Genomic DNA, 25,922 nt, shown 5'->3' with positions numbered 1-25,922 from the left:
GTTTCACCAAACTGGGTTTCCAATCTCTTGTGTTAGTTTATTGCTTTCTGAGTTATGATATTATTTATGTTATTGTTGTCATACTGGTGTAACTTGTTGAACTAGTTGTTCCAACAATGTGTCCAACATCTGTCCCTTCAGGAACAAAATTTCAGAGGCCATTTTTGTTGAGGTGCTTAATGTTGAGGTGCTTAATGTTGAGCTTGTTGAGTTTGAGAGGATCTATTGACTTTGGAGGCTTTTGGGTCAACATTCCACTATTGATCTGAATTCACATGTTCTCTACTACAACGTTTCCTATCCTGGTAGAGTTTTACTAATACTCAACCTTGAAGCCAATAATCTCCAAGATTTTTGTTATCAAATGACCATATGGTAACCATATAATCCTTTTTCTCTTGATCCCCATAATGTGGGGGTTCACAGCATTGGCCCAAATTTTTTTTAACATTTTTGGCTAGTAACCAAGTTACGACGATATGGTTCACCATATAATGAATGAAATGAATGTTTGGGATCATACTTCCCACATGAAAAAGAGAAGGAACACCACCATTTAGATCTATCAGGAAGGAATGCGAAGCAATGACAAAAAATCACCTTGATCTGATTCATTGTGGAGGGATCTGGAGCAGGGAAGATTCTATATCACAGTAAAATCTTCAAGAGACGGAGAAATATGATGCTTTCGAACATCAATGGTAATAATATCATTGTAACTATGAAATAAAATTTTGGAGCAGGATGAGTTAATATTGCTGGATTTTTCTTGATTTATGCAATGTTTCTTAATTTTTAATTTCATCGGAAACAAGTGGCTGAATGCTACTTTAATGAGAATATAAATTAAATTAAACAAAAAGTATAAAGATAAAGGACACAATAATTATATTAATTCCCCTTATTAATCAAGGGTACATCTAGTCCCTCCACTGCTTAGAAGATTTTTCACTATGTTTAGATCCTTGTACAAGTTTTCACCAAAACCTCTTTACAAACTTCTTAAAAATAAAAAAACACCAACCACTAAGGTGGAATTTGAATCATCCTAATTCAAAGAACCTTTTTCACAATCACCAAGCACTATGATGATCTTTATAAAACACTATGTGAAACAAGTCACACTTGATTTTGTAGAGAAATGAAAACCTTATAATGGCTATACAATAATTATATTTAAAATTTTATTGATGATTCTTATCAATATCATAATTCAAATTTATATCACATAATTGCTCAGATTCTGTTTTGGTTTAAGAAACTTTGTCTGGTTTATGAAAGTTCACATATTTTTAAAACATCTTGAAAAAGAATATTTTTTTGAAAATAATCTTTGAATTGTGTAAATGATTATGTGAATGTTTTTATTTAATTTTCTATGTTTAACAATCATTTATACACACTTAGAAACCTTCATGAGTGGATGCATAACTTTGAAAAGGTTCCATGAATATTTTCCATTCAAAACAGCTATTTCGTTTGATGAAAAAACACACTGGTTCAACTCGTATTCCACTAACACATTCTAGTAGTAGACTGTCACTTTCTAACTTTCAATTTTTTTCGAAAGTTCAAACTGTTATTCAACTACCACATTCTAGTTGCCGACTACCATCACATGGCATTCGACTACCACATTATGGTAGGCGACTACCACTTACCAATGCTAAAATGTTTCAAATTTTCAAACTTGTATTTCACTAACACATTCTGGTAGTCGACCACCACTTTCCTAGCAGCACTAAAATCAACTTTTTACATTTGAAAACAACTTTTTATGGCAAAGCTTCCTTGGATTTTTATGCGTTAGCTTTGAAAAAATTGTAGCATTAGTTTGAATAATATCTCTAAGCTTTTTAGTGATATATAAGATGAATGATGATATATCAAAGATAAAGACAATCTTGACTTTGTTCAATGTTGATCTTTTCCATTTTGTCATGATTGATTGTTATCTTCATCTTTAACGTTCATTGTCTTCATTTTTTTTCTTATTTATTGATCATTGTCGACTTTACCTTTTTTTAATGTGTTTTGCTTCATCAAAACCCTAACCAAGATCAAGGAGAAGATCTTCTTCACAATTTCCCTATTTTTAGTTATCATAAACATCCTTTGAATTTTTATTTGCTCATGGACGATGAAAAATTATGGTCTAAAGTAAAAAAACGGTTGCTAACATTTTAAGGGACGATTTTTCAACCGTGGAATAAACGGTTGTTGCATATTCTCATAAAGTGCAATTTTTTAACTTTAGCCCACAATAATGCTAGTCCGTCGCCAAAAATATGTGAATAGGCTACGGTTTACTGTGTTGTTTTAGACCACGATTTAAAATGAGACACGATTATACAATCATTATATAATTTTTAAGCTATGTTTTTTCATATGGATTTAAGCTACAATTTATTTTAATCCATAGTTATAAAATTGTGGCTAATAGAACACAATATTTGAAAAAGTTGAACCATACTCTTATTGGATTTACTAAATTAAACCATAACAATTTTATACATACTCAACAAATTCCTCAATGATATCCAATCCTATTGGAGTAAAAGTCTAATGTATGCTATTTTTTATTTTTCTTCATATGGGGTCCTATATAGTTTTCTTCATATATTTTTTACCGCCAAATATTATATTAGAATTAAACCTTAAAACTGGAATGAGGTTACTTGGCCCAATTAGCAAACAGAGAAAAAGCCTAAAATTATGATAATATCTTTATCTAACAAAAACTTATCAATCAATTACATTGTATGATTATTGTCTAAAGATTTAATACACCACCCATAGTACATACATTACTAGAGAAAATTTATTAAAAATATAGTGTTACTAATGACCCTTTAAATCCTTGAAACCCCTTAATGTCATTGTAGAGGAAAACTCTTAACATATTTCTCTCTTACCTATATAGAGACCAACGAATAAAGATGGATAAATAAGTCACTTGACAAATAAATGGTCATTAAAGTCACCAAACACTTCACACCAAAGAGTTGTTGTGGAACTCACACATTGCAGATAAATGAAGTTCACAACATTAGATCTCAATATACAAAACACGATGAAAGTCAGTTACAATAAAGAAGTACCGCTTTTTGAGCAAGATCAACCGAGTAGAGAATCTTAACAACAACACCTGAAAATGAGAGAAAACATCCACAAAGCAAACAAAGTAATATATCATACAAATTCAAATAAATGTGAGGACATATATCCATAGTGAAATTCATTCCCACCAAAGAAGCAAAGTACTTTAAATATTGATAAAAGTAGTTTAACCCAGCAGTCTCTAAACTAACTAGGAAACAAAAAATGATTTCTATGTGTTTACTTATGGGTTACATGGAGCTTGTTTGAGAGAAATTAGGAGATTTTATTTTTCTCTGCAAAATTTGTGTGTGTTCCTGTGTGTAGCATTTGTGTGTGGTTTATTTTGTGTTTCCATATGTGTGTGTTCTTTTGTGTACATTTACTCTAGTTCCTTTTTATCACTTTTTGGATAAAAGGGGGAGTAAAGTGTTGTTTTATATGTGTCCTGATGTCATGATACATGTCTTGACATGTTGATTAGCATTATTATAGGACTATGCTATTGCTAGGAAAAAGGTAGTTATTGTGGTTGCTTGATGCATGCAAATATTTTGGGGGAGCATGATAATTTGTCATGCTTGTTGGTGCTACTGGTGTAGTGGTGCTCTATGTGCAAGGAGGCCGGACTTCTATGGTCTTATCTGGTGGTGCTGCTACTGCCTCTGATGTATGAACTTGGGAAGTTCGTAGGTTTTTCTCTTGAGGGTAAGAATTGATTTGTAACTGCATATTCTACTGACATATCTTATGTTTGCAATTTGTATCTCCAAGTTTGTAATGCTTTGGTTGTTTTAGCCAAAATTTGCCAAAGGGGGAGATTGTTGGTTCCATGATTTTAGTATTGGTTAAATTTGGCTGAAAAACGGTTCTAACCAGATGTTGTTGAAGAGGTCACAATATCATTGCTGCTATCATGACACCTGGTATCTGATGGTGATGATATTAATGGTGAAAATGTTGCTTTTGATGGTGATGCATCTGCTGGTGATGATGCTGATGGAGAAGGAGAAGAGTGTGGAACCGATTCTTGTAAGAGTTAAATGCCCAGGATATGTTTAGCATTTGTGCACCATGTGCTACTTAAATCTATATGCTAATGTGCTATTGTGGTTTGTTTTTTGGCTAGTTACTTACCTTTGTCATATTATGGCTAAAAGGGGGAGTAATGTGTGTATACTAACCACTGATTGTTTTCTGATTCTCTGAAGTGCTGCTTAGCAATTTTTGAGGGGGAGTCCCTGTGTTGGATTATGAAGAAATATCACACATAATGTCCTGACATTAATTTGTTTGAGAATTTATTTTTCTCTGTGTTGAGTAGCAGCCACTAACTGTTACTCTGATTTTATTCCTGCTGCTGATATCTTTGATGATGATGAGATTTTTTTGTTGATATTCTGATGATGAGTTTTGGCTATTGTGCCTCTGATATGTGTATGATTTATTTTCAAACCTTAGTTGTTCTCCTGTTTGTATATGCAAGGAGTATTAAGTAGTTTTTGCCAAAATAAGCCAAAGGGGGGGAGATTGTTAATTTCCTATTTTTATGATTGGCATTATGTTTGGTAAAACTCACTTGTGGAGAAACATGTTTAACAAGATGCTCTATCAATTGGAGAAAGATGTCGAGCGAGATGTACTATGCAGGATCATACGACATCGTGTTTGTGTACAACTGGACTTTTGGAATATGTTAGTTTGTTACAGAGGCAGAATAATTTGGGAATATTTTGCAATCCTATGTGGCGCTCAATTTAAGGATCGAAGATTTATCTATTTTCAAAGAGTATTATCAGTTTCTAAATATGGAGATTATTTAGGAAACTAATGATTGAAGCCCTATCTTTGTGGGGAATATCTTGGAGCTTTTTCGGCAGTGCCCTTGCTGCGTTTTTTAGGCCCAAATCAGTCCAGATGTGTGTTTTAAATAGATTGTCACTAACCTAGTTTTAGTGGGGAACTTACGTGTGTTTTGCTAGGGTTTGTGTATGTTAATTGTGAGTCTCTCTAATATCATATTGATATAAGAGTAGGACTGTATCTATTATGTTGTAAGTTCTGTAATTCATTCATAAGTTTTTAAGCATTGAATGATTGTGTAAGTTCTGCCTCAAAATAACAAGTCAGCTTTGGTGGCTAAGTGGCAAGAATGTCACCCCATACCATGAGTCATTAAGTAGACGTTCATATCATTAAAATTTAACCTTAAATTAGAAGAGAGACTAAAATCTCGACGAAAAAAAAATTGACAGACCAAAGATCAATCTTTTAAAATAGAATGATCAAAACTAAAAAAAAAGTAGGGGGAATTTGCAATTAAATCAATATTGTTTAAGACTTCAAAGTTCTTTCACTACCCTCGTCAATTAAACATAGTTATATAAAAAGAAAATTTTCATAATTTTTTAATGTCTGAGCCCAGGTTTGAACTGGGGACCTCTAGTGTGTGAGACTAGCGTGATAACCAACTACACCACCCAGACCTTGTTGAATGTTATTGTTTCATTAAATTTAATATAAATGTAAAGTAATAATAAGCACATGTTAAACAAAATATATAGCAGCAAAAAGAAGTATATATTTTATAAAAATAAAATATGTAATGTATAGTTAACATTTGTGATGAATCTTGACTAAAATATTATAGGTAGCGACAAATATTAACTATAATATTATAATTGAAATTTACTAAAATATTATAAAATTCAAATACTTTTTTTTCAAATATTGAAAGTAATTTCAATACAAAATAAAAATAGAATACATATATTCAACTTCAAATTAAAGTATCTCTTTCCTTTCTTTTAAATACTTGAATTCATCAATAATTCAATCAGTATTAAAGTTTTCAACTATTTCTTTTTCAATGTAAAGCATCATATTGTCAACAAGAAATTCATCATCCATATTATTCTTATCTTATTTTTATTCATTGTTGAGAATGATCTTTCCATAGTAGTTGTAGAAATTAGAAGAGTTAAGATAAGACATATTAGTCAATCACTCAAATAATATGTATCTACCTTCCTTGTCTTTTTTAGATCTTCACAAAATTTGACATAGTTGACAAGTTATTTAAACATGGATGACTAACAACATCAAGATGAAAATGTTGAAGTTGATATCTCAAACTTATTTTCTCATGCTGACCCAAATCTGTAGTATGGAATTTATTTAAAAACCACATATATTATTTCATATTAAATGTTTTGTAAATTTCCTTAGAAAACAACTTGTTACTTAGACTTAAAAGCTTTATTATTTGCTCATAAAACCTATAATTAAACTCTTGCGGTTGTTGATCAATTGTAACTCAAAAGATATTCACTCTAAAATGTTGATCCACAGTGATATGATTAATTTGAAAACGCGCACGACCTTCACGCTCTATATAAACTACATTAGATTAAAGGGGGGGATCAATATTATGTTTTTCAAAAATTAGTTTACATCTTTCAATAAACCACCCCACCCACCATTTCTCAACTTTTGGATTGATGTCATTGTAGTGATGGCTAACTACATAGTATTAAGTTTATCTTGATATTTCTGTAGTAAAAATTGACATAAAAGATATGTAATTCCCATAAACTCTCTCATCATGTGCAAAATTAACGGGAATCAAATGATTTCACAAACTTATAAGAACCATTAGCATCCTCAAATGTAGCATAACTTCTCTTATTTTTTCTAATATATGCAAGAACCACAAAAGCTGGATTATTCAAACCTATCATAATAAAAACATAAGAAAAGTGTGCGCTCCAATGTGAATCTCTGACTTGTTTCAAAGGGTCAATTTGATTTTGTCCTCAACAATTGTTAATCTCACTAGTCTATAGTAAATGTGTAATCTCCTTTATATTACATTTTGCAAGTTATGATGATACTTACTAGAGGAACACACAACATTAACAATAAGAGTTAAATGTGAAAATAAAGCATGAACAAGGAAAACTATTCATGAAGCAGCAACCAAAGCTAGTTGTAATCTATGTGCACAATAATGTATATAATAAGCATAAGGACAATCCTTGAAAATAATGGATGCAATTCATTCCACTATACTCTCATATTATTAGCACCATTATAACCTTTTCCCATGAGTATTTGAAACATTTAGACCACACCGAGAAAGAACATCACAAATTGCATTTTAAAGAGTGATACACATAGTGTCCTTAACATGCAGAAGCTCAAAAAATTATTCTTGAATAGATCCATTTTTATCCACAAACCTCAAGATAATATCCATTTTGTCCCTCAAATATTCATCACATGATTCATGAACAATTATGATAAATTTAGAATCTCCAATCTCTTCTCAGATATAACTTTTCACTTTACTAAACATGATATGCAAAATTTCATTTTGAATTGAATGAGAGGTATACTTTGAATTAGGGATGTAACGGGGCGGGTTGGGTTTAACCACACCCACACCCGCCATCCAGACCCACCCTCAAACCCGGTCGGGACTAATAGTTATTCCTCCACCCCCGCCCCCAACAAGAAACGGGTTTCACCGCACCCGCCCGAATAAAATTTTAATTTTTTAAATTTATACTTTTTTTCAATAAAAATAAAAATCAATAATTAAACTAAATAATTGATTATTTAATTTTTTTTTTATGTTTGATATTTTTATTTAAATTGTATTTTCAAAATAAATAAATAAAAATTCTAATAAACATGATATTATAATATTAAATTTAGTTGGCGGGTGTGGGGCGAATGCAGGTGCAGGTGCAGGGCGGGTACTAGCATCACCCTCCCTCGCACCCGTAAATAAAAACCGGGTTTTCCCCGTACCCGCACCTGGTTAAACCGGGTTTTCCCCGCTAATTTCGAGGTGGGGACGGGCGCGGCCCGACGGGGGCGGGTTTATTTGCCATGCCTACTTTGAATTATATGGAGAATTCTATATTACTACTTTTTCAAGTTCATCATTGTATGATGCTAAGATTTTTACTATTTCAAGAAAGTTACCTCTATTTTTTTATCCAAATGTTTCGTCATGGCCTCTAAAGGAACAAGCTTGAAATGCTAGCCAATAAACAGAATCAATAGAGCTCTTGAGACGGAGTCTATTTTGGATGACTTGATCAACGCACTACACATTAAGAACATTTTTTATATGAATTGATTGATTGAATAAGTCTTATAAGATTTCAAAGCTTACTTGTGAGGTGAGCAAGAACTTAATAAAATAAATTTTCTTTCTGGCATTGATGTTTCTCCATGTTTTAAATCCTTTTCTAGTAAATATGTAAACTTTGGGATGTCCACTAGATTTTTTCATTGAACAAGTAACAAATTAAACAGTAGGCAACATTATTAGTTGGAGAATACTCTAGTCTTTAAGGAAACATTTTAAACCAAAAGGATTGAATTCATCTTGGATATTCGTCCCTATTAAGGGTATAAGTTTCAAGTTGACATTGATATAAATCCTAGTTAAGATAAGCTTTTTGAACTTCATCTCTTTGATTTATCGTATATTCCCAAATATGGAGGTGTTTATTAGAATCACGTTCTAAACAATTGAAATCAAATTCTTCTTTGGCAACTCTTGTATTCCTTTCAAGAAATGTGTTTGGATTATTATGGATGTTGTCTCCAAAGCCATGGTAAATGGTTAAATCCATGTGATTTAGACTGATGTCTGAACTGATGTTGAAACATCATTTCAGTTCTCTGCTTCCTCAGCTAAGGAAGTTTGTTTTGCTCAGGGTGAGTGTGAATACAAGTAACTAGCCTAATCTGGAATGAATATCTGTCATGACTGTTTGCGGTGTGAATATTTGTCATGACTGTTTGCCATGATGAAAAATCAACTTCTGTTGGTGGTGTGTAGAAGAATGATGTCACATCTTGTGTTATACCTTTTGTAAGAAGGTAGTCTTATCAGCTCACTGTATCTCTAAGAGAATATGTGAAGATAGGAACGTGAAGAAATGTTCCTCTGATGTGGTTGGGCATGTGATTGATGTCAAATACCCTGACGGGAGCTGTGCATTTGTCTAACATCTTGATGCAAGTCTGCAATCTGAACATTATGGTTTAGAAAGTGTATCAGAGTTCATTTCTCTCCATGGTTCTCAGGTGTATGATAACTGCTGAAGGTGTGATCTTTTTGTGTGAAAGGACTTCTATGAAAATTAATAAGTCCTATGGATGGTGGTTCCAGAATCAAAGTTAATAGGTTCTGAAGATGATGTCCCATACGATGTTGTAACATCATTGTTGATGGTTACTTATTGGAAGTGCTTGGGATTATGAATGTAAAGGTTGATGGTAAATTTTATTGTCAGAAGAGGTATTTCTGACTATATGGATTAGGATGAAAAGGTTTCGATCTTGTCTACACTAGTATGCTTGGTGAATGCATGACTACTATTTTGAAGACTCCAATAGTATCAGTAATTGCTAGTGGATGTAAGGGTAGAGGAATGTTGTCAGATAGAGTGATCTGATTAGAATGGTTTAGAGGAAGTATTTTTTTCTTTTGCTGTAAGTAACTCTAGGAGAGAGTTGCTAGTCTGGATCTTAGTAAAGCTTTTAAGCAAACCAAGAATTGTTTGAGCCTGTAAGTGAACACATACCAAGACTACATGACATCTTGACCAACCAAAGAGTCATGACAATGTGTATGGAGGGTAGCTCTTCCCTATGAGCATGTAAAGTTTTTCAGATGATGTCATATGGTGCTCAAATGTTCATCTTCAGCAGGAGCAATGTTTATGCATGACAAGGGGAGTTGAGTAGGTGTATATAGATTGTTGTTGCATTGGTGCAGACCTTATGAAGCTTGCATGTTGTTCAAGCTTGTGGAGATTATGTTAGTTCTATGATTTTAGTAATGGCTAAAGTTGTCTAAAACATGCTTTTGACCAGATGCTGTTGAAGATTTCATAACATGGATATGTTTAGCATTTGTGCACTATGTGCTACTTAACTATATAAGCTAATGTGCTATTGTTGTTTACCTTTTTGGTTAGTTGCTTACCTTTGTCATATTATGGCTAAAAAGGGGGAGTAATGTGTATGTGCACTAACCACTAACCACTGACTGACTACTGCTATTGAGGGGGAGAATTTTCACTTAGCCGTATTTGAGGGGGGGTCCTTGTGCTGGAATGAAGTGCTATGTTGTTGTATGTTGCCACTAACTATTACTGTGAATTTATTTCTGCTGCTCAAATTTGCTCTTGTGCCTGTGATGTGTGTGTTTGATTTATTTTCAAACCTTTGATTGTGTTTTTTTAGGCAAAAGTGTTTTAGGATATTTTAGTCAAAATTTGCCAAAGGGAGGAGATTGTTATTTCCCTGAAATTATGATTTACATGAATTTTGGTAAAACTAAATTGGCATCAACATGTTGAAAAAGATATTTCAACATGCAGATTCAACATGTCGAATGAGATGTACTAACCATAACTATGAGACATTTAGTCTGTCACAGAATGGGAAGTCCTAACTAGAAGTATAAGACACCTGGTCTGTCACAGTTTATAGTTTTGATGCAATTGCTTTCTTACAAATTATTAAATATTCTATGAATATTAATATATACTATGTGGCATCCAAGACTGGTGAATTAGAGACTTTGTTGTTTTATTCTGTTTTCTAAATGTTGAGACATTTTAGGAAAGTCGAGACATTTTAGGAAATTTTAGATTAAAGAGCTATTTGCTTGCAGATTTCACTGATTAATATTCCTGCTAATGTCTTTGATTGTGTAGAATCTTTGGTGTATGTTTGTTCTCTGATGGGCTTAAGAATTATATGTGTTTGATTTATTTTCAAATACATACGGAGAAACATGTTGAGAAATATCTCCTATGCAAAATCATCCGACATCGTGACTGTGTGTTAAGCCGAGCTTTTGGAATATGCTTTGATTGTTACAGATGCATAATATTATGGGAATATTATGTCATCCAATGTGGCGCTAAATTTAAGGATAAAAGATTTTATCTATTTTGTAGATGTATTCATAGTTTATAAATAAGGAGAATATTTAGGAACTATTGATTGGAGACCTATTTTTATGGACAATCTTGTGAAAATTTTTAGCAGTCTCCTTGTTGCGTTTTGAATCCCAAATCCATATCAGATGTGTGCTTTAAATAGAAGACTACAAACCTAATTGAAATGCAAAACTTATGGTGTAATAGGTTTGGGTCTGCGTGCTTAATGTGAGCCTCCATAATATCATTATTGATAGAAGAGTGGATTGTTATTCAGTTGTAAGTTTTGTCATGCATTTATAAGCTTTTAAGCGTTGAATGTCTGTATGTCACTTAGGTATCATTGTTACATGAATCTAAGTGTGTGTTGCTTGTGTCTCAAGCTATTGTTCTTGATCAAAGCTTTTAAGCAAGATCAAGTATCATATTTGATCAAGAGGTTTTTAATCTAGTATCACTTGTAATTGAAGATTGAGGTAAAGGGCCGTCAATATTAGTAACTGAGATTGTTATTGTGAGACGTCACTACAGTGATTTGAAGTGAGAGGGATTTCTGTTATCTAGGAAGTTCTTAAGTAAAAGTTGCATTGGGTAGGGATTAAGTGAAAATTTGTAAATTGCAAGTTGTTTAGATTCAAATTGATATAACTAATAGTAGATTTCCTTCATGGCTTGGTAGCCCTCTGAATAGGTGTAGTTGTACACTGAGCTGGGTTAACAAGTTTGTATTTTCAATTACTTTCGACCTTGTTCTTAAATTATTTTTATCCTGCCATTGTATGTAACTTAGAGATCAATGTCTCAACTTCTCTTAGGACATCTGAGATTTGTATACCAAAATTTCGATTGGTATCAAAGCAGGCATCATGTTCTATATCTGGGCGAGACTCAGGGAATATAATTTTTGGTTAAATGTACATGGATGGAGGATTTAATTATAAAATCCAGAAAGATCAAGAAACACATGATTGTGTATGACAGAGGGAAGTGTGTGTAGCTCTGTTACTGCAAATAAAAGGGAATTTTCTCTACATTGCAGTATAAAGTGTTTGCAGGGACACTTGTCTCAGACAAATGGTTAGGACATGTCTGAGAAGAGTTGGGAGAATTTATTTTTCTCTATAACATGTCTGTATGCTCCTTTGTGCAGCACATATGTGAACCATTATGCTCTTTACCTTGAAGGGGAAGTGGTTTTATGAGTAATGGTCTGAAGATGCCAGCTATGCTTTCTAGGTGATGAGTTGATGAGTGATTGGTTGATCTAGTTTCAAACCTATGTTGGTATGATGTCAACTAGAGTGTGGTAACTGTGTGCACAGAGTATGTTGTGCCTGGAGAATGTTGAGAAGCTTTTGTTTTGTGTTCCGTTGCATGATATCTGATATAACCCTGGTTGTTCCTGGTGTCTGTAACACCCGTAATTTAATTAATTATTTAATTAAATTATTTTCAGATTATTTGTTGATAAGTTGTTATATGTTGCGTTACGTTGCTAAGTTGATTATTTAGTTGATTAGTTGGTCGATTACTAATAGTATCATTTAGTATTATTAATATTTGAAATAATATTAATATAAATATTAGTATTATATGAGATTAATGGTATTGAGCTTATTTTATAATTGTGCGTAGCATAGTGGGAGTGTGAATATTAGGCCCAATAGAATTATTAAGAATAATAGAAATTATAGGTTAAAAGAAAATTAGAAGTAACAGTAGGAGAGTTTTAGCTGCTATCAGAAAAAGAGGAATAAGGGTTTGAGGAAGATACGTAGAATTACAAGCAAAGAGGAAAATCTAGGTGCAATCAGAGAGTTAGAGCAACCTTTAATCCAAGGTAAGGGTAGGTTCTAACTCTATAATAGGGTATATGATGAATAGTATGTGTGATTGAGTTTGTAAAATTGCTCCTGTTTGTGTTTGATTGTTGTGGTTGATCCTGAAAATTAGTTATTGTTGATGAATTCGTTGTTGAAAAAAAGTGTTCAATGTTGATGTTAGGGTAGTTGTTTTGTTACCGTAAATAATTGTAGTGCTAGCCTGAGATGAGAATCAAATGAAAAACTGGGTAATTGGTGAAGTCTGTGTGGCTGGAAATAAAACAAAAAAAAGAAGAGAAACTGTGAAGGACGACCACCCCTGTGTGTGTGTGAAAAATGGTGGCGACTGCCACCTTGTGCCTAGGGAGGGGGCGTCCGCCCCTTAAGGAGAGTATGAAGGGAGTGCTTGCTCCCATGGTGATAAAGGAATAGGGGCGCTGGCCCCTAGTGTTGGGGGTGGGGGCCACCATACTTACTGTAGTGTTTGCATCTAGTTAATCCTGTAACATGTTTTAGTATAAATCCTGAATGACTCCTAATGAAAATTAGTAATAATATTACTTAGTAATGAAAAATATGGTAATTAATTAATTGAAAACAAAATTGGTTAGTTGATTATATTTGACTATAGTAACAGAGGGTTAACTATAGTAGAAGATTAATGAAATTATCAATAGCAGGTTTAGAAGATTAAACTTTAAATAGCAGTATAAGTAGTAGACTTAATTAATGTAACAAAGACATAATAAAACACATTAGTACGAAATAGAAAAAATAGAACTTTTAGGTGATAATTATTTGACCGGTATAGCTGAATTGTCCGAATATTTATGGAACGTTTGTAGCTTATTTTGATTGATTCGGTGTGTTGCATACTTGCTGAAAAATGTGAAATTACAGGTGGTATTGAATTTTGTTGAATTGCTTTTGATTATTGGAAAATATCAAGTTGTAGGCTTATGGTCAATGTTGATTTTGTCGTTATGTTGCTGTTACTCCAACATTCATATTGTTGTCGCATACATAGCATATCATGTTGGGAGCTGATGCTCGGTAAGTTGGCCTGGATTGACAAATATTAAGTTGAAGGCTTATTCCTTGTTGACGCCTCTATTAATTGGCAGATTCTAAATTGGGAGTTTTTCTCCATTGGTACCACATGCATGTGCATTGTACAAGTCGCATTTCATGTCGCATATTTGAATTGATGTTATTATAATAAAAAGATGTTTGTGTTGTTGAATTGTGATGATGGGTGTTGTTTGAAAGTTGTTGAAGTGGTGATTTTATATAATATAATTTTAATATATTATTTATCATACGTTCCATTATATGGTTTGATATCTCACCCTTCTGTTTGAATGTTACCCCTATGTTGGTAACATGCATGTAATCCAGAGTGAAGGCTGCTTACCTTCATTAATTCGAGTCAGGTGTTGGTCTGTCACAGTTTACAATTTTGATGCAATTGTTTTCTTACAAATTATTAAATATTCTATGAATATTAATAGATCCTATGTGGCGTCCAAGACTGATGAATTAGAGACTTTGTTGGTTTATTCTGTTTTCTAAATGTTGAGACATTTTAGGAAAGTTGAGACATTTAGGAAACTCTAGATTGAAGAACTATTTGCTTGCAGATTTTACTGACTAATATTTCTACTAATGTCTTTGATTGTGTGAAATCGTTGGTGTATGTTTGTTCTCTGATGGGCTAAGAGTTATATGTGTTTGATTTATTTTCAAACACATATGGAGAAACATGTCGAAAAAGATCTCCTATGCAAAATCATCCGACATCGTGACCGTGTGTTAAACCGGGCTTTTGAAATCTGTTTTGATTATTGCATATGCATAATATTATGGAAATATTATGCAATACAATGTGACGCTAAATTTAAGGATAAAAGATTTTATCTATTTTGAAGATGTATTCATAGTTTTTAAATATGGAGAATATTTAGGAAACTAATGATTGGAGACCTATTTTTATGGAGAATCTTGTGAAGATTTTTAGCAGTCTCCTTATTGAATTTTGAAGCCCAAATCCAAATCAGATGTGTGCTTTAAATAGAAGACTACAAACCTAATTGAAACGCAAAACTTACAGTGTAATAAGTTAGGGTTTGTGTGCTTAATGTGAGCCTCCCTAATATCATTCTTGATAGAAGAGTAGAATTGTTGTTGAGTTGTAAGTTCTGTCATGCATTCATAAGCTTTTAAGCGTTAAATGTCTGTATGTCACTTAGGTATCATTGTTACATGAATCTAAGTGTGTGTTGCCTGTGTCTCAAGCTATTGTTCTTGATCAATGCTTTTAAGCAAGATCAAGTATCGTATTTGATTAAGAGGTTCTTAATCTAGTATCACTTGTAATTGAAGATTGATGTAAAGGGCCGTCAATATCAGTAACTGAGATTGTTATTGTGAGAACTCATTGCCGTGATTTGAAGTGAGAGGAATTTCTCTTATCTAGGAAGTTCTTAAGTAAAAGTTGCACTGGGTATGAATTAAGTGAAAAGTTGTAAATTGAAGGTTGTTTAGATTCGAATTGATACAACTAATTGTAGATTTCGTTCATGACTTGGTAGCCCTCTGAATAGGGGTTGTTGTACACCGAACTGAGTTAACAATTTTATATTTTCAATTACTTTCAACCTTGTTCTTAAATCATGTTTATCCTGCCATTGTATGTAACTTAGAGATCAATGTCTCAACTTTTCTTAGAAAATTTGAGATTATTATTTACCATCTGGTTATTAATATAAACTTTAAACAACATCTCTAAACTTTAAAAAAATCAAATAAATAAATATTTTCTTTTGTGCAGATGAAGTTGAAAAAATAAGAAAATATGTTTTTCTGTTTGTAAATGCAGATGAAGAAATTGATGTATTTGTGAGAGTCAAAATTCAAACTTTAATAATATCAACATTTTTGTGAGTATTTGCAAACCATATGTATCAACATTTTTGTGAGTATTTGCAAACCATATGTAAAAAGAGAGTTATAATTTTAAAAATGAATATTTTTGTTAGTTTTTTTTTACTATGTTTATAAAAAAATATCACTTAAAAACAATGTCTCATAATAGAATTCAAAGATACTAACCATACTCTATTCAAAAAGTAAATTAATATAGATTTGGATATTCTCTTGCACACTCTAGGTCTAAAATTACCAAAAACAAATCAAGAAAATGCATATAGTAAAAGTGGGTGGATGTAAAAGTAGAGACTACACATAAGCAAGCAATTAAAGAGACTTGTAAAATACTTTTACAATGTAGTACATAAACTTAAAAATAGACAGCAATTTATTGTGATAGAGATAGTATTAAACTTCCTTAACCAACTTCTTATTTCAACCAATATATCCTTATCAGCATCTCTTCACCATAGAAAGTAGCACTACTATGACAACAAATATTGTCTGCAAAATTAATCCATGCCTTTCTCCACCATAGAATCTGGCAAAATCACACAAAAAAAAGTCAAAACTTTAATGTCTGAGCCCAGGTTCGAACTGGGGACCTCTAGTGTGTGAGACTAGCGTGATAACCGACTACACCACCCAGACCTTGTTGTTGTTCATTCAGCCACAAAATTAATAACTCATAAAACATCCTGTAATTTTTTAGTTACCTGGACCACATCTAATCTGGCACTTTCGTTCACACCTTGCCATAAGCCTTGCTGCATGTCACATAAGTTATAATTTTAATTAGATGAATGATTAATTAGTAGTAAGAAAATGAATAAAAACATAGAAGAAAGAAAATTGAGAAGAGTGACAAACAGTCTCTTGAAACACATCCAGTGAAGCAACCATCTAAGCAATCAGAAGCATCTGGAACAACGTTATCCATTTGAGAAAATACTATGAGAAATAAAAGCATCATAGAAACCACTGAATTCTTCTTCATCATTTTCACTTCACACCTTTACTTTATTAATTTCTTGATGAAAATGTCTAGGTGTTTTTCTAGGTATTTATTGATTGTTGTTTTGGAAAATGACCATAATGATGAGAGGAAACTACGAAAATGCCAAAGTTATGTAATAAATGCATAGCACATGTGCATGATTGCTTAATTGGCTACACCTGTGCACCATTAACTACATACGTACATGGTCTTCTATCTATCTATTCTACCCTAAGCCGCCTATGTTGAATTGTACATTTAAGACTCTAATGGGTCCAATAATATGGTTTGTGGGATGAGAAGGCTACAACAAATGCATATCTTTCTTTTTAATATAAGGGCCAGCCTAACTTCTACAAGGGTAAGCAATAAGGTGAAAATAGGCCGGGTCGAGTTAGGTTTCGTCAAGTCTAAGTCTAAGTCTAAGTCTAGTCTATAAAAAAATTGAAGTCTAAATTTAGCTTATGAAAAAAATTAAAGTCTACGCATAGCTTGTAGTCTGTCGTAGGCTTATTTTTAGACTTGAGTATGTTCTTTTCGAAAACCTGATTAGCTTACATAAAAGCTTATTTATTTTACACATGTGTAAATAAGTAATTCAAATAATGTCTAAATAGACTAATTAACTAATAGACCAAGAGACTAAAAATTTGTTTGTATTGACTTATTTTAACTTGCCTATTAGCATAAGTGATGGGAGACTATTTGTTTAAGAGAACTCATGAAAACTAGGGGTGGACAAATGAAGACCACCCGGTATTACCCGACCGAACCGAAAGAGTTTTTACGCCACGGGTCGATTTAATGCGGATTCCGATTTTTATCAGTTCACTTATATGGGTTTCAATGGATAACATCAGTCGGATTCAGTTTTAAATATTTCACCCATCGGAATCCGAACCCGACCGGAATAACAATTATTATTATTATTATTATTATTATTATTATATTATTATACTATTAGTAATTAGTAATTAGTAATTAGTAATCTGTTTATGTTAAGGCACAGACATTTGACCCAAGTTAGCCCAATTTCAAAAGCTTATTCATTTTCTCACTTCTTCAATCGTGTGGCTAGTGGCTACTATGTTTTCTCTCTGAGTTTCTAGGGTTTTCGCCGCCGCTCTTCAACATCAAGTCGTCTTTGAACTTCAAGCCACCGTTTGTTTTTTCGTTCTCTCCTTATAGCTCTATGTAAGATATCTCTCTTTCTCTCTCTCTCTCTCTCTCTCTCTCTCTCTCTCTCTTCATCCCTATAATTTCTTCTTTCTTTGTTATTAGATTCGATGAGTTCCGTATTGTGTTTCTGATAATAATATTGTTTTATACAATGTTTCCTTCTTAACAGAACACAAACGTTTTCAATGGCGAACATACCCTCAAGAACGTTTTCAATGATGTTGTAACCAACATGTACTACTTGGAAGTTTTCAATAATGTTACTCTTTAGATTTTTATGCATTTGTTAACTAATGTTTTGAATATTAGACCATGTTGTTACTTTGTTAACTAATGTTTTGAATATTATTTGTCTTTTCAAAGTTTTATTTTGGTTCAAGGATTCTTCCACTTAATACAAGGTTATTGTCATAATTTTTCAATCTTTTTCTTGTTGACTTTTATTTTCTGTTTTTAATTGATGATCACCTTTGTGATATTACCTTATGCTAATGTATATATTTAAATTTGTTTGACCAAGGAAAAGATGCAATTCACACAAGGAGTTCAAAACATTGATGTTGATGGGAACACACAAGGAACTAGGAGCTTTCAAGATCATTGTAAGTGTAGAATATGTCTAATGTATGTAGTAGGTTATTTAGTTTATGAACTTGTCTATGTTAAGTCATTGTATATTAAATAATATATCATTGCTTGTATCAAATTATATTGTTAAGAAAAATGGTCCATTAGATATATTATCTTAATTTATCATTGTTCAGTACCTTCATTGGTTTTTGTTGGAAGAGCCGTGTCCCACATATATGGTAGCTATGGCCTTTACTGGTTGCTATGGCATGGTAATCATTTTGTACTACATATATGGTAGCTATTTTATCTTAGTGTGAGTCAAATTCACATGGTAGCTACTAGTTAGAATTTCAATATACTATTTTTCTATAAATGTGCAGAGCTGTTATGGCATGGTAATTAGTACTTATTATTTTAGAGTAATTGTTTATTTGGTGATCTTAAGAAAATATAAATGTGTAGAAGTGTCTGTATCAATGTGAATGTTAAGTTTAGGAATGTGTATGTCAAGTAACTTTTTTAAAAATGTTGCAGCTGTACCTTCTCAACCTAATGATTCAGTCATGGCAGAAGATACTCCAACAACAACATCACCCATTGAACCAACCGCACCACTTCCTCCTATTGGTCGGAAGAAAAGAAGAGTTAATGCAAATTCTATTAGAAAGAGGTCTGAGGTATGGGACCACTTTAAGCTTATTCCTAATAGTGATCCCGCAACTGCGGCATGTAAGTATTGTCATCAAAAGTACATGTGTGACTCTAAGAAACATGGAACGTCAAACTTAAAGAGTCATATGAAAACATGTCCTAAGTATCCGTTAAACCTCTAAACCGACCCTACCCAAACTGTATTGACATATTCAACAACTCAGGGAGATGTTTTGGTTCCAACATCTTCTAGGTTTGATCCTTTAGGTTGTAGAAAGGAGTTGGCTTACTTTATCATTTTAGATGAGAAGCCATTTATTACAGTTGAAGGAGAGGGATTCAAGTACTTTTGTAACCAAATGCAACTCCAATTTACTATACCATCAAGGAGAACCATAGCTAGGGATTGTTTTTCAGATATATCTTGATGAGAAAGTGAGGTTGAGAGCGTTATTCAAGTCTGATTGTAGTAGGGTGGCAATTACAACAGATTGTTGGACTTCCGTTCAAAATCTTAACTACTTAACCCTCACTGCCCATTTTATAGATAAGGATTGGCAATACCAAAAGAGGATAATTAGCTTTGCGGTTATCCCAAATCACCGAGATAAAATAGTTGGTAAGAAGGTTGAGGATGTGTTGAAGGAGTGGGGGCTGAAAAACATTTCAACTATTATAGTAGATAACGCGACATCAAATGATGTTGCTGTTAAGTATTTAGAGTAGAAAATAAGAAACATGAATGGACTTTTGTTGGATGGATTTGGGTTTCACATGAGGTGTCGTGCTCATATATTGAATTTGGTCGTGAGAGATGGATTAAAAGTAGCTAGCACCTCAATTGCAAGTGTTAGAAATGCAATTAGGTTTGTAAGATCTTCACCCCATAGAGCTTTAAAGTTTAATGAATGTGTGGGTTATGCCAAGATTACATGCAAGAAGTCGGTATGTCTTGATGTTTCAACTCGATGGAACTCGACATATTTGATGTTAGATGCGGCTGAGAAGTTTGAAATAGCTTTTGATAAGCTAGAAGATGGAGATGAAGACTATAGGGATTTCTTTGACCGTGGTGATTCCCCCTACTAGTCAAGATTGGGATAATGTCAGGGTCTTTATTATGTTTTTGAAGAATTATTATAAGCGACAGAGGTTTTTTCTATTTCCACTAAAGCGAGCTTGCATACGGCGTTTCCGTTCTTGGCTGGAATTTACGTTGAGCTTAAGGAATTAAACATGGACCTTAATGGATTGTTTGCTAATGTATCTAGGGACATGTTGGATAAGTTTAAGAAATACTGGATTGATATCACTAAGATGAACCAACTTCTCTATTTCGGTGTTATTTTTGATCCCCGATATAAGTTAAGATATGTGGACTGGTGCTTTAATGATATGTATGGAGAATCTTCAGAAACTAAGAAATATTTATTAGAAGATATCAATAACAATCTCTCCAAAAAATTTATGGTTTACAAACAAGCCAATGACAATGCTGAAGGATCTGTCCTGTCTATGGCAGCCACTGTTTCTCATTGTGAAACTGCTGCCAGCGTCGAAGTATCGGCACATGTGGCTAGACAGAATGTATTTCAGCAACACTTGCAGTCTATGGATTCGGTTGAAGAAGAAACTGAGCTACAGAGCTATATAAAAGATAAATGTATAAGTTTTAGTGAAAAGGATAAAGATAAGTTTGATATTCTATGTTGGTGGAAATATAATGTTAGCAAATATCCAGTTCTGTCCCAAATAGTTAGAGATATCATGCCTACACCAGTTTCAACCGTGGCTTCTGAGAGTGCATTCAGCACGGGTGGGAGAGTTTTAGAGGTATATAGAAGCTCTCTCAAACCAGAAATGGCCGAGGCTTTAATTTGTGCTCAAAACTGGTTAAGACCTTCCTTTCACCAATTCAAAGACATGGAATTCAATGAGGAGTACGAGATTTCTGAAGATACTTTACTGGGTATTGTGTCTATCTTTGTTTAAGTGTAATTTCTTCATTTATTATGTAATATGTTTGTTGATTTTTTTAAATGTATTTTAGGATTTACTGAAACTTCACCTGAAAGTGGAACACTGTCTCCTTCTCGGACTCAGTCACAGCCTTCGGGCTGTGCTTGAAACATATTCAGGTTCATTTACCTTATATTTTGGTCATGTGTTTTTGTTAGATAAAACATGTATTCTTATGTTTTTCTGTTTTATTTGCAGCAACCACTTTTTGAATTTTTTGGAGTCATGAATGACTCGTAATATTGAATCCATGAATAACACAACCAACCACTTTTTGAAAGAATATCAACTTTTGATTTTGATCCAAGAGACTTTTGAAAGATGTGTGTATTTTGCATCAACTATCAAGGTAGTCATCTCTTCTCTTTTTTACCATTGTTATTCTCTTCCTTGAAACACTTGTTCTGAAGACCTGTTTAATATTTGTAACAGATAGCTGATTGGAAAGGGATCAGAACAAATACTCCGCTCTAGAATCTGGCCATAAGCATTCCTAAGTTTCTGGCCCGTAAGTCAAAGAAAAGCTCTTTAGTTTTATTTTTTATTTCAGCAGTCTAATATTCTTTTGCTTTGTAGTCTAATTTTCTATTCCCTTTTACCTGGCAGCCTCAATATTGCTCTGTGTATTCTGCACTTTGCTAGGATTTTTTTAACGTGATCGGATTATCTGTTGAGGTGTGTTTTACATTCTGAAGTATACGTTGAATTAAAGTCTCTTTTTGGTTCTAATAGAAGTCTCAAATGCTTTATGTACGGAATTTGATAAGTAACATTTCTTATGGTCTTTAGTTATAACATCTAAGTATACTGAATTTGATAAGTAATCTTTCTTATGGTCTTTAGTTATAACATCCAAGTGTTATGTGATATTTGAATGTAAATGGCTGTAATGTGATATTTGAATGTGAATGCTGAAAAAAGTATAGAATGAAATACTTATAGAATGCAGCTTATCCTGGTTTAACATATATGATGAATACTGAACAAGTATATTGAAATACATTCTAGGGGAAAACAAATTTGGGTGAGCTGAATCTAGTAAGTAGCATGTGACTATTGCTGAATTTAGTGTATCTGTTGCAGATTTGGGTCAGCATCTTAATGCCTTAATGCTCATGGAACTCACCTGGCTTTACCATGAATTAAAGGGATTAATCAAGGCAATGTGGGCAACCCAGTTCAGTTCATGGTTAGTACGCTTCTTTATTTCTAATTTAAACATGATTCCACTTGAAATTAAACACAAAAACATAACAGGCAGACTAAGAAAACAGTCCTAAATGTGTTTTATTTAAACTCTTGAAATTAAACTATCTATACATATTTTGTTTTATTTAAAAATCTAAATCTTCATTTCAACATGGCAGACCTGCATCTGTTGCTGCACCTTCTCCAACTACATCTCTTAGTGTTGTTCTTACTGCTGCTTCTTTATCTTCAGCTACTGCTATGTAAGAATCTTTAGTGCTGCTCTTACTCCTGTAGTTTTGTATATTGAAAGTGAGAATACAATTATCTTGATTCTTCCATTAAACCCTGTTAATGGTAAAATGATAAAATTCTCTACTGGAATTACAAGATTGACTGATTGACTTGCTAAATTGACTTGCTGAATATATATGTTGCAGGATTGAAAATGAAATTGGAAGAAATTAGAAGAAATTGGAGCTCTTGGAGAGAAAGAAATTGATTAATTGTAATTGGTTGTGTTGTTATATTAAAGTAGTATTGGTTGTATTAATGTTGAGCAAATATTTGTAGACTCAAAAACTAATATTTTATATGGTTCTTTTATAACTTATGCTATATAAGAATTTGGTTGAATTTTAATCTGAAAAGTTAATGAATTCTGATTAATTCATCATTTAGCTCATATTTAAAGGGTTTATGACTTTAACTTATTCAGTTTTTTTTTATAAAAACAACTAAGTATCTAGTCTCAATATTAAGCCCATCAATATCAGACCTATATGGCCCAATGATAAACAAAAAAAAATGTAAAAAAAAGTGTTTGAAATTTTTTAAAATTGGCCCATTATGGCCCAAAACGTAACAAGAAAATTAATTGGGCCCAACAATATCCGACCTATATAACTGAACCTGAAACAATCCGAACCCGTGTAACCCGAAAACTCAATTTGACTGCATTGGGCCATGTTCTTTCACCCGAGGGTTGGGCCGGTTTGGAGTTTTGGGCCCGAACCGATGTCCACCCCTAATGAAAATAATGTTTATCAGGTATTTTCATCTTATTTTCACAAGTTTTATTTATGTATTTTAATTTAAAATACAAAACAGAACATAATGATAATAAAAAATTATTCATTTTTATTTAAATAGGTCGGCCTAATAGGCTTAAAAAACTTTTTTTGGGGCCTCAGGCCTAGCCTTTTTAACTAAATAGGCTTATAAAAAAGCCTAGGCCTTTTATATTTAAAAAAAGAAAATTTCTTTGTAGACCCCCCTATGGGGAGAACCCGTAGTGAAAACTCAAAAATACCTTTACTTCGGAAATGCATTTTCGAAGTAATTTTTCTTCTTCAGATTTTCCTAAAATTCGGAAATGCATCTCCGAAAACATCAAATGGGGGTGTTCTCGGAGATGCATCTCTGAAAGCTATGAAAATTCAAAAAAAAAAGTATCAGGTATTGTTTCGGAGATGTATCTCAGAAATAATGTGTTCTTATATTGTTTTCCCTCCTTCACTATTTCATCATTTTCATCACAAACCCTCTCCAAAACCTCCATCATTCTCAATCAATTTTTCGTCTCAAAATCAAGTTTCAAACGGTTGATCATGCTAAATGGAGCATATAAAGCTACAATTTGAGGTAAACATCATTCATTTTATCTCCTATTACACTACATTGTTGATGATTTAGAGGACTGAAAACTGCGTTGGTTTGGAAGTACATTTCCGAAATAAATCACCTAACAAATTTCAGAAATGTACTTCCGAAATAAGCCCTGGCAGAAGTAAAAAAAACAGTTTTAACAGCTTCAGTATATTTTTGCATATGTTAGGTTTGGTGCATCCGGACAACATTGTCTCTGATGACTTAGAAGTTTCGGAAGAGGTTAACGTTGATAAAGAGCCGGTTAACGATGTTAAAACTATGATCGTTGCGGTGGATGTTCGACAACAATTACAAATGATATGAGCTTCTCAAATCATGAACATTTGCCTGATTGGGTTCGAAGTGAAGCTACTAAACTTGGATTTGGCATTGTCATATTAAGGTCCGACAATGGAGGTAGTAGACGGAAAGCTTTTGTCGTGTTGAATTGCGAGAGGGGTGAGAAGTATGTACCAACAAATCGGGTGTTAAAACACGAAGACACGGGATCGAGAAAGTGTGGGTGTCCGTTTAAGTTGCGCGTGAGTCGAAGGATTGATGAAAGAATGGAGGAGTTTGAAGAAATGATGAAGCAAGAGCCTGAGGAAAATAGAGAGCGATCGAAGAACATACCGGTTTTAGATTTAAGCTCCACCGATTGGTTCGGCGAATTTTAGTTTTTACCGGACCGTTTTTGTTTGTAATGACCGGTGTGTGTCATTTTTTGTATGTATTGTCGTTTATAATGTAAAATCAAACCGATTCAATACATATATAATATACCTATATTTTATGTTGTCATTGTTTATGTTTTGCTTATGCTTGGTTGAATTTGTAGTTATATGTCAAAATAGACTGCACAACTCAAAACATAAATTTCAGGCCTGTTTCTGCTTAATTCGGAAGTATATTTCCGAAATTTAATTGTTTTTGGGCTGATTTCAGAAGTCTATAAATACTACACCAATCCTTTTCATCAACATCAAGCCACAAAACACCAATGACACAAACCTACCCCAACCTTGCATTTGTTTACTTCAGCACTGGCTACCCGATGTCGTTCCAATTTCGCTTCTCGCGCGACACGCTGTTTGCGGAGTTGATAACGTCGCTCAACACTCTCTTGCAATACCCGGAAAATGGGAAGGTTGTCAAGCTTGAGTACCGCTCGCCTTCGCTGAACAATGAGGGAGACGTTCAATTCACCCCATTTGAAGTCAAGAACGACGAAGATTTAGCGGTTTTGTGGACAACTTTTGACCAATTTTCTTCGAAGGGTCCGATTGAGTTGGATGCAAAACTTCAAAGATCAGGGGATGACGTTATCAAAATGTTGACTCATCCTCACTTACCCGTGTTTAACAATATGTAACTTTAATTTTATGTTATGTGATGTTTGTAATTTCCACGTTTTATAATAAATCGATGCGTTGTTGATTGTTTTATTGTTTTTGCATCAGAGAAGATTTAGGAAGTACATATCTGAATTCTTCCAAGAGGGGTGTCTTCGGAGATGCACTTCCGAAACACCTCTTTTCTGGAAAATAACTTTATTTCGGAAATGCATATCCGAAATCACCTTTTTTTTTTTATAAAAAAAAAAGGTGTTTCATAAGTGCATCTCCGAAACCACTTTTTTTTTCATAAAAAGTTGACTTCGGAGATGCATTTCCGAAATATAGAGACATTCTGGGAAATTCGCCGCGGGTGACCAAGATGAGAAGGAGGTCTATAAAGAAAAACTCTTTAAAAAATGTGTGACCTAACCCGAGTCTATATAGGTTAGCCTGTAATCCCCTCTTATCGGCCTAGCTTATTTCCGTCCCTAGTCAGCCATAT

At 33.3% G+C, this 25,922-nt stretch overlaps 1 long non-coding RNA gene and 2 other non-coding genes across 5 annotated transcripts; 1 reads left to right on the top strand and 2 right to left on the bottom strand.

Annotated features, from left to right (window-relative positions):
* Positions 1–5,511: 5,511 nt before the first annotated feature.
* On the bottom strand, positions 5,512–5,585 carry TRNAV-CAC (transfer RNA valine (anticodon CAC)). Its single transcript has one exon. It is a non-coding gene; the product is annotated as a tRNA-Val (tRNA).
* A 10,818-nt stretch (positions 5,586–16,403) lies between these two features.
* On the bottom strand, positions 16,404–16,477 carry TRNAV-CAC (transfer RNA valine (anticodon CAC)). Its single transcript has one exon. It is a non-coding gene; the product is annotated as a tRNA-Val (tRNA).
* Positions 16,478–17,890: 1,413 nt separating this feature from the next.
* On the top strand, positions 17,891–23,025 carry LOC131625445 (uncharacterized). Of its 3 annotated transcripts, none has more exons than XR_009290861.1 (12): positions 17,891–18,017; positions 18,172–18,236; positions 18,366–18,403; positions 18,529–18,604; positions 19,110–21,195; positions 21,277–21,364; positions 21,444–21,594; positions 21,678–21,753; positions 21,852–21,920; positions 22,329–22,434; positions 22,613–22,696; positions 22,874–23,025. It is a non-coding gene; the product is annotated as an uncharacterized LOC131625445 (long non-coding RNA). The 3 variants fall into 3 exon arrangements; XR_009290857.1 differs by having other exon boundaries at positions 18,523–18,604; XR_009290858.1 differs by having other exon boundaries at positions 18,172–18,403.
* The last annotated feature ends 2,897 nt before the right edge of the window (positions 23,026–25,922 follow it).

The sequence above is a fragment of the Vicia villosa genome, linkage group LG1, assembly GCF_029867415.1.
Source record: "Vicia villosa cultivar HV-30 ecotype Madison, WI linkage group LG1, Vvil1.0, whole genome shotgun sequence".
In the NCBI taxonomy this organism is placed as follows: domain Eukaryota; kingdom Viridiplantae; phylum Streptophyta; class Magnoliopsida; order Fabales; family Fabaceae; genus Vicia; species Vicia villosa.
The sequence above is the reverse complement of the archived record's forward strand: the minus strand, read 5'-3'. Positions and strand labels throughout refer to the sequence as shown.